Source organism: Bacillus rossius, chromosome 1, assembly GCF_032445375.1.
Source record: "Bacillus rossius redtenbacheri isolate Brsri chromosome 1, Brsri_v3, whole genome shotgun sequence".
Lineage (NCBI taxonomy): Eukaryota > Metazoa > Arthropoda > Insecta > Phasmatodea > Bacillidae > Bacillus > Bacillus rossius.
The window spans coordinates 70,472,109-70,482,425 of NC_086330.1; the positions used below are offsets into that span (position 1 = coordinate 70,472,109).

The window sequence follows — 10,317 nt, forward strand, 5'->3', positions numbered from 1 at the left end:
ACAGCGCTGTCTACAGACGAATTCTCCACACTATTCTGAGAAAAGAGGCGTTGTAGTCATTCCATGGAGTGTGTAAAAAAATATGGCACAATTCCGCCTCGTCCTTTTTGAAGTATGGTACTTTTCCAGTATGGTACTTTTCCGTCTTTTTCGAAGAAGAGAGGCGGAATTGTGCCATACGGAAAAGTACCATACCAGTATGGTACTTTTCCAGTATGGTACTTTTCCATCGCTCCCCAGAGTTTCGATGCCGTGGTGAGTCACGACCTACAAACTGTAAACAGCTCCAGGAAGGCATTAGTACCCCCTCCCCCCCCATTCCAGGCAACAAGGCAGGACTACCTGACAGCTTGCCTCCCTTCCTGCCCCCCTCACCCAGCTAGCCATCGCTCATCTGAGATATTTGCCCCTGCCAAATTATTTCAATACAACAAATATAATATTATAGCTTTCCTATTACAGATAGAGACATGCGGTCTGAAACTTTTAAATAATTTGCAGAATATGCCTTAATATTCATTTTATATATAAAACGGGCAGCCTGTTTACAATAGAGTATTGAAAAATGAACAAGTCATTTAAAAAATATGTGCAAATGTTATTAAAAAAGTGGATGTTATTGCAAGCGTATACCTGCATTATCTGAATTTTGGTTTTAATTTCACCTTTTTATCTTATTTAGTGCATACATAAAACGTATTTTAGTTAACATTGATTTTCCTATACTGGCAAGATGCCAGCGCCCGACCATCCAACAGCCTTAAGAAGGGAATAGATCTCCTTCCCGAAACGTCGCAACTGTTCTCTTAGGAATCATATACTGTGTTTGTCTGCGCTATCATCGTTGTGGTTTTCAAAATATCTGTTTTTTAATCGACTACGGCGAAGTCAAAAGGAAGGGTTATGATTTTATCAGTTTATGTAGGTATGTATGTTTGTTTGTATTTATGTATGTTCCTCCGTAGCGCCTAAACTATTCATCCGATTTTGATGAATAAGGTGTAAATCGATTCGTCATTATAGCCAGGGTAACATAAGCTAAATTTTAACCGACATCAACAGTAGGAGGAGTCAATTAGAGCTTGTAAAACTCTATTTTAACCTATTTCATTCCTTTCTTTATTATGACGTTGGAAAATGTATTTTTGCAAAGGGCCAAGTTTACGTTGCATTAAGTAGGGTAAAAACATTGGAGGGTTTTTTATTAGCGATCTCGACCCAAGGAAACTTTTATACAAACCTCATGATTCAGCTGAGAAGTATTGAATCTACTCAATAATAAGTTGATACCCAGTTATCTTCTTGTATCTATTTTTTTAATGTATATTCATCTGTTAATATATAGTAGAATAAAATATTTTTATTTTTTCAAATTATGTGCAGCAAGTTTACATACATCTTATCTACACTACACACACTCACACATCTCCCTCTCTTCCTCACATTTTCTTACAAACTTTCACCTTTACTACTAAGCTTACATTTCACACATACTCATATTAACTACGCCTATGCTGTATCTCGCAGCGTTGCCGGTACGCGCGGATAAAGAAGGCGGTTTACTTTATCCTATTCCCTGTACTGAGCAATTGTTGTATCATGAATGTCCTGGTCTATAATGTTTTAATTATTAAATATGTATTACTCAAGCTATTATATCACTCGTATTTTTGTTGTCGCATCGCAGGTTAAAACGGAAAATATTATAATAAAAAATGTTTAAAAAACTGTAACCCGACTACGGAAAAAATCACTAAAAGGTAAGAAACAAGGTATGTGCTGTTTGATAACATCGTCTTATTGAGCAAAACTAGTCATATGATATGTTAGATACTCCTATTTATTTAGTTCTATTGAAATCCTCTGTCACTTCCACATTAATAACATTATAATTCAATTTAAATGCCGTAGTCCTGCATTGTCAACTACAGATTTTTTTTTTCAAAACTGTAACCCGACTACGGGAAAAACACCAAAATAAGAAACAAGTTAGGTGTTTATTACTGTTATAGTCTTATTAAGTAAGAAAAATCTTTTATAATTAAAATCTTCTATCAGTTTGATATAATAACATTATAATTTAATTTACCATACTTGTATATCAAACTAAAATTCTTGCTTGTGTATCAAATTTAAATGCCTGCTTTTTGTAGTAGACAACGCACGACTACAGCATTTGAATTGAATTATAATATTAATGTGGAAGCGACAGACTTTTTCAATAGAACTAAATAAATAGGAATATCTAACATATCAAATGACTTGTTTTACTCAATAAGACGATGATATCAATCAGCACCTACATTGTTTCTTAACTTTTAGTGTTTTTTTCCGTAGTCGGGTTACAGGTTAAAAAAAAAATTTAACACAAAAATTTTGAGAATTATAGAAAACAATTGTTATAATTACTTTTTATACTTAGCTCAGCACATTATTATTTTTTACACAAGATAAGCATATAAATTTATTCAGTGCAAAAGATATACAACTAATAAAAAAATACGTCATATGATCACAACCATATAAAATATAATGGTTATGCTTACTATAAATAAACTTACACTAAACTGTATACAAACAATACAGTAAACAAATACACAATATAAAAACCACTTACTTAAGGTAAGAATAAAGTTACACCCAAGAGACTTTCCTTTCATTATAATTTTTTAATTATTTTTAACACATAAATATCAGATTGATGAACGGGAAAAAGTATGCAATAAATGCAAAGCAAATGCTAACAAGGTTTTTTTTTTTACTTTCCTGAGTCACCACAACCAATTCAATATTTGTTACAGGATAATAACCTGCTCTCGGAAAATTTCTTAAAAAAATTAAAACCAGATGATTTAACACCTTATTTCAAATGTCTTATTTTGGCTTTAAATAAATTATATAAATAATCCTGAGCCCCTATTTAAAGTCCCTTAGTTTGGCGTTTACTTCCTCCAAAATATAGCAATCATAATTATTTTCTAATATTTTTTTCAGAAGCATATAAGAGGAGTTAAACATAAATTATTGTGAATAATCTTAAAATGTAGAATCAATTGTAAACGTTAAAGTAACACTTCAATAACTTGATTAACGTTTTAACTAGAGGATATAAAAATAATAATACACGAGCTTGACAATTAAAAAAAACCGCATCGAGGTGATACAGTGCTCCTAAAACTAATAGGTAGAGGCCAAAACAAATTCGCGGATTCATTCCACGATATGTTAAAATTCCTGTCTCTGTTAGGTCTGTCACTTCAGAGACTACAGGAAGAATCATACGTTGTATGTAATTATTGTATTCGTGACAGAGCACGGAAAAAAATTATTTGGATAATAATTATTATTTGCAAAACTTTAAACTGTATATATTTGTTCCCAAGCATAAAATTTCATAAATGTAATGCGATTTTACGGTGATAAAGCACTTCATTATTCGCTCACCTTTCTTCAGTAACAGTACCTATTATTATAGAGGTTCTTAGTTAATTACCAAGTGTTCTTATGCACTAAGCGGTCTAGTGTGAAATTTCAAAAGATGTCTATCGCTACGAATAGAAACTGATACGAGGTAGTAGGTTTTAATGTGGTGTACCTAGTTTTTATAGTTTTTTAAAGGTAATCTCCTAAAACTCAGAATGAATACCATTCAGAAAGGAAACAATGCAGTCCCCCTCCCTCCCTTAGACATCTACCACCCCGTTCCGCTGTGACGCATGAGATTCCATTCCCCTTCGTTAACAACCTTCACAAAAGACACGACCTTGAGCTGGAACCCGCTGACGGATTACCGTGGAACACAGAAGACATGCAAACATAGCAGCAGGCTACATTGCTCGAACGTAGTGAAAAATTTATGTTTCTTGCTCATTCAAGCTAGGCCAATTGATGTAAAAAAAATCAACTTCAACATTCGAGAATTTTTTATTTCTGTAAATATTTTGGCAAATAATAACATTATTTTGCTGAAAGGGAACTGACATCACAAACACAGGGAGGCCAACTGTGAAATTTAACCCAGGCCTTTTTCGTACTATACCACTTTCATTTCTATAAAACTAATAAAGCTTTTCGATTACAGTTATATATAATTTTTAAATTATATATTTTGTTTGCATCATAACTTGTTCTTAAGTTAGTTAAACACAAATCGTTATATAAATAGCTTACATATATTTGTTATTTATATTTATTTACAGACATGAAAACTATAATATTAAAAATTAAAATACCGTTTGCTTTGCTTACAGACACGCACTTTGCCTTTTCACCAATTGATATGGGGTTTCATATTTTAAGTTATTTAAAATTAATTACCACACTGAGCTGCTTGAAAATATGGAATAATTAAAATATGTATTTACAATATGTATATTTTATAGTGTTTCATAAAATAGATTGTCCACCCCCCCCCCTTCTATCTTTATATATATATATATATATATATATATATATATATATATATATATATATATTCAATGCCAGCACACTGAAAATGCCACCCAGGTGTGGCAGCAATATTTTTATTCCTTTCTCACTGGGTGGCAGCAGCTGAGGCCTTTTCTTTAGAGAAAAGGCTGTGCTTAATACATTAGTTCAGTTTTTTATTTTAATCTAAGATGTGCCTTGTTTTCATTAATATTTTTAGTTTGTATGTATTTATTTAAGTTTCTAATATTTTGGACTTGGATTTAGGCAATCGTAGGCTGATCCATAATTTTTCTACGACATTCCGGTTGTATACCGATGTTGTGTGTTCAACCATTTATCTGTATATATTTTCTTGAAGTGTTATTGACAGTTAAATTTTAGTCACAAACTATGACCAATACCTATGTTATGTAATATTTTAGAAGTTTTCAAGGAAAAAATATTTCTAGGCACATGAATTTTATTCCTAAAAATATTTTTTTCTGAAAAACTACATCGCTTTCAATCAGAAAGATCGTCTTTAACAAACATGCGTATTATATATGTGTGTGTGTGTAACAGTATAATATCCAGTTATAAATAAAATATTCAATTTTTTCAACATGAGCAAAGCCTTTGATACTTTCCAAGACAATCTTATGATTTAAAAAATTATCAATTTTAAGCATTGTCAAGCCATAAGTGGTGTATATATATATGCTTATATGTATATATATGCGTGTTTTTATTATCTTACGAATAGACGCTTTCCAGTCAAATTTGCAAATGTAATTTCATGGTATTAGGTGTTCCGCAAAGTAGTAGTTTATCTCAACTACTCTTTAATATTTAATAAATGATATTCCAACTGTAATTAGAATTTATCAAGAAAATATGCTGATAAAAAACATATAATTTGGAAATATGTTTGTGAAACTATTCAGCAAGATATTTCAGCTGTCCAGATCTGATTTTCAAGTTAACAAACGTCTCTGAATTAAGATAGCATTTATTGTATAAGCTTTAGTAAAATTAATTCAATTAATCAGAATTATCACATAGTAAGTAATGACATAAAACGTGATGTACTCTTTTAAGACCTTTTAGTTATATTGGATGCCAAGCTTTTTTTACCACCAACATGTAGATAATACTATTAGCAACACATTAAGGTCTTCAGGTCTTATTAAATTTATAACTTTCTCTGCATCAACTCATTGTAATTAGAATATAATTGAAAGTATGCAGAAAAAAGTTCTTGAATTAATATTTTAAAATTTCAGGCATTTAAATTCTTTTGAATATACTACATTCCTAAATAAACTACTTGCATTTTCTATTTATTAGACGTTCAATCAGTGATGCACTTTTTATTAATTACATTTTATTAACATTTTTGTTGGTTCAGGCATAATATCTCAGTTTGAATTAAGAATTAAAACTTGCAATTACAGCATTAGTGACATTTTTAAAATCATTAGTAACTATAAAATGTGTAAAAATTGATAACTCTTTTTGAATAATCTGGAAACATTCATTGGCAAAAAACTTAAGCAAAAAGTTATTTTAAGCTTTTGTAATCTACATATTTATTTTGTATACACCATTTTAGTTTCTGTTTAAGATTTTTGTGAAAACCAAAGTAACCAATTAATTAACATGAACTTTATCAATCTTTATCTATCTGTGTGTTGTGTTGTTTCGTGTTTTGTCGCAAAGTTATTGATGTGTATCAGTGTATGTATTGTGTTAATGTGTTTTTGTTGTTATTTTATGTGTGTTAATTCGTTTAAAGGTGCTTTAAGGCACAAAAAACTGAATTTCAATTTTTGATCTGACAGTTTTAATGAAGTAGATAAATATGCTATGCATAGTAATAATTTTATTTCCTAATATAAAAAACACATTTTAGAAGAGTTTATATTTGAAAGACTTCAAGCCTGTGCAAAGCCCACCAACATTCGATGTACGAGCCAATGTCTCCCCTAGAGCGCCTGTGCTGCTTGACCTGTGCTTTCTACACTACATAAAAATATTTTCTTCGCATTTCAGCATCTTAAAAATACATTTTGTTGTTTTAAATAATTTAATATGGATATTAAAAACCTTAGTATCTAATTTTTTGTGTTCTATCTCCCTAATAATGAAACAATTACATAAGAAAACCCTTGAATTTTTATGTTGGATTTGCACTCATTAAATACCTAATGATCTACAATTATTTTAATTACTCCAGTGTGGAAAAATGTAAATTCTATGAAGCCAGTTACATGGCAATTTTACGAGTAATGGCGTTTTCCTCTCCGTAGAATGCATAAGAAATTTTGGCAGAGTTCCCCTTTGTCCTTTAAGTTATGACAGTTTTACAAATCGTCGAAATAATAATGTGCTGCGCCCTATAACACATTTTAGGAAGCATTTGTTTATACTAGTGCGCAATCAATGCGGTGATTTGTGATTGCAACTATGACAGTCAGAATCTTTAGGCTTTAAAGTTAACCTGAGAAACAGCTAGAGGGTTGACAGCGCTATCTACCGAGTATTTTATTCACTACTTCGTGAGCAATGCCGCTGTACTCTTTCCATGGAGTGTATAAGAAAGTATGGCAGAAGTCCATCTCGTCCTTTGAAATGATGGCAGTTTTCCGTTATTGTACATTTTCACCTTTTTCGAAGAGGCCAGGCGGAATTCTGTCATTATTGTAGTTTTCCAGTATAGCAGACTTCCGCGCCCCCCTGGAAGAGATGCCTGTTAACAAAATAAAGTAAACAGACCCTATCTCCAACCACGGGTCTTTTAGGCAGTAGCGGCCGGTATTAAAGAGCACAAGTGCACGTGCACACCCAGTTTTCTACAGAACATTTATTTATTTTGTAGAGTTAAAAGTTCCTTTTTATCTACTTTTACCAGTGGCAGCTACCTGAGTTACACTCGTCGCTTTGTTTGCATCTGTCACGGACATCTGTTTTCATTTTTTCGATTGCGGCGATACGGCAACGCTGTAATGTTCACAATGGATCTGTGCACGAAACGCGCTGCCTGCATGCCTGCCTCGGTCCTTTTGCGCATGCGCACGAAGGAATTACGTCACCTCCTACGGGACATTTATCATTGGACGAGTGCACGACTCTGGTGTGCTCGTGATTGTCCTGGTGTCCTGATGTAGTTCCAAATTTGAGCACGCACAGCAGCACTGATCAGAGAAGTAAGTCATAACTTATGAATCAGCCCGGTAGATGACAGTATTGTCCACTCCAATACTATCACCCCTAACCAAACAAACTTTTAGAGGTGTAAAAGTAACGAAAAAATGTGTACCCGTATGTATTCATTACTATAACAATTAGTACTCGTTATTTTCGTATCGTTACTCGTTACTTCTGATACCGCATGACATGGCACATGCTATGTTATGTAACAGCATCGAATCGAGTCGTATTTCGTACGCGTACAGTATGACGTCGCGTAAATAAAAATAAATCGAATATAAACAATTAAAAATATTTGATAATTAACAGCTTTTGTTAACCAAGAAACAATTAACTCTCATTAGAGCGGCTTTATTATAATATATCTTTTAAGATAAGAACATAAAACGTGAAAATACGCGATTATAAAAAACAAAAACATACATATTTATAATTTGTAAAAAATACTTTCTTACGTTGTTTCTGTTCGAATCTAAAACTTTGTCTACACACACAATATCTTTAATAAACAGTAAAAAACTTGGACGACGAGTTTCCAAATTGTACTTTTATTAATAAACAAACATCGTTCTTTGTAACGAATACACGCGCGCATGCGTGAAACATACGAAAGATGCGAGTAACGAAATGCATTCGTGTGTAACGTTTCGTTACTCGTTACTAGATGCCGCACCCATTACTCAGTAACGAATACATACGGTTTGCTACAGCTCTACAAACTTTCCGTTTTCAGTTTTTTACGTCCAGTAGAAACAAGTATTTGCGTGTGGTTCAATGCGAGCGTAAATATTTTTAAATAATTAGTGGGACTGTGCGTTTGTAAAATATTTTTCTGTGCCTTACGCAGGACAACATTTTTCTGAGGTATGTTATTAAGTTTCCCTTTGTTGTAAGACTTTAACTGTGAAAATGTGACTGCGTTATTTGGCGCGTATAGCAAACATGTACAATTTTTAAAAATCGCCATAATGAATTCCGTACAAACAATTTTAGCGAACAGAAAACTTACTACAAGGAAAAGTTAACAATTAAAAATTTAGGAACACTATGTCAGAAGAAAGACTTACTGCTTTAGCAATGTTGTCAATAGAAAAAAAGACTAATAAATAGCATGCATGATTTTAATCATAGAGTCATCAACAAGTTTGCTCAGCTGAAAACCAGAAGAATGGATTTTTTTTTACAAAGAAATAATGGTGCAATACCTTTGTAGCATTAAAGTTTGTAAAATCATATTTTTTAGCTTCACATTGCTTTCAGGCGCAACACTTTGATAAGCTTAAGCCCAGCCACAAATTTGAAAAATCAAGAACATCAAACATAATTTTTTATTATTTATGTGAGGCTTGATCAGCGATCTACCATTTGAATTACAATTTAAAATCTTAAAAAAAAAAAAAAATTAGTCTGCTCAATAAGCTTCGTTGTGTTAATTCGGGCTACAATTACAGACATGAGTTTGTGTAATAAACGAAATATATCTTTCACGACTCCAAGATAAGCAGTAACTGCTACGGTGCCGCACCAACACAGATAATCTGACACCAAAACAGGCTTCAAGAACGCAGTAAGGTAGGAGGTCTTTTTTTTTCTTTATGAGTGCATATGTGTTAGCATGTGTGTATGTATGAGTGTGTGAACACCCATAATTTAACATCACCGGCCGCTACTGCTTTTAGGTGCGTGAAATAATCGTGTTTGTGATAGTTTGTAATTTTTAATGCATTAACCACACAGTGGGATAACGACCATCTTTCTACTAACGGGTACTTACGGACTGATGGTTGGTAGTTACAATTTAATGCGATATTGGAGTGTTATTTCGCGGTTTTGGGTGTATTTCGCGTAAACATTCGTGATTTCGCTTAAAACCATATATGTATCTTGGCTCTATTTATAAACTCAAAGAGAAAACGTACTTGTAAACATGGCATACCTAAAGATAGAATATACCCGAAGATAAGACGTACCTACCTTAAGTCATGATACGCTCAAAGAGAGGACGTTCTTGAAGACATGACGTACCTGGAGATATGACAGGGAGACGGGGAGACCGTGCCCCAGAGCGCAGGAAGCCTGGCTGCCGGACGGAGCGCTACAGCCGGGCCCGAGTGCCGGCCGTCTCCTCGGCCGCGCTGCGCTCAGCGCTGCGTCCACACATCCGCTGCTCCCGCGCGGCGTGGCCTTGAGTCCGTCAGCCTCAGTCCTGCGTCCTCTCGTTATCCACGGTGCGACCAGTCCGCCCCTTCGCCGTGTCTTTGCTACTTCTTTCAGACCGCGAGCTTCTCAGCTCAGATGCCGAGTACTCAGTTGTACGCAAATTAATAAGTAATTTAAGCAGTTACGTTTTAACCATATTTCTAACTGATAACGTCAGCTTCTAACCATTTCATTAAAACTAGCTTATTTAAGAAAATAACTTGTTTTAAGATAAATTAAATGTTAGTTTCAGGTTTGCGGTATGCTTTCCGAACAAACTCAGTTCTTTGTTTGTACTTCATCTTTTTAAGTTGCTTTTTTTTAACCCTAATGTATGTACTGTTACGTCAATACCCCTGAAAATCACGTAAATTATATTAAATCAATAATATATTTCAATCATTAAATTTTTGTCAGTTACTTTCAAAGGTAAATATTTTAATTTAATCTCTTAATTTAACTGAGTTATTTTTTTTGGCACACTAACCTAAACTTAAC

General features: G+C 33.3%; 1 protein-coding gene across 2 annotated transcripts in view; it reads right to left on the reverse strand.

The window, feature by feature from the left end:
* LOC134537404 (uncharacterized) overlaps window positions 1-9,763 on the reverse strand; it is a 103,166-nt gene extending 93,403 nt beyond the window's left edge. The window contains exon 1 of one of the 2 annotated variants that reach the window (XM_063377795.1): window positions 9,646-9,763. The gene's annotated coding sequence lies outside the window, so the exon portion shown is untranslated. Of the gene's footprint in view, window positions 1-9,594 lie in introns of both variants that reach the window. The other variant, XM_063377786.1, reaches the window with a different exon arrangement.
* Between the last annotated feature and the right edge of the window lie 554 nt (window positions 9,764-10,317).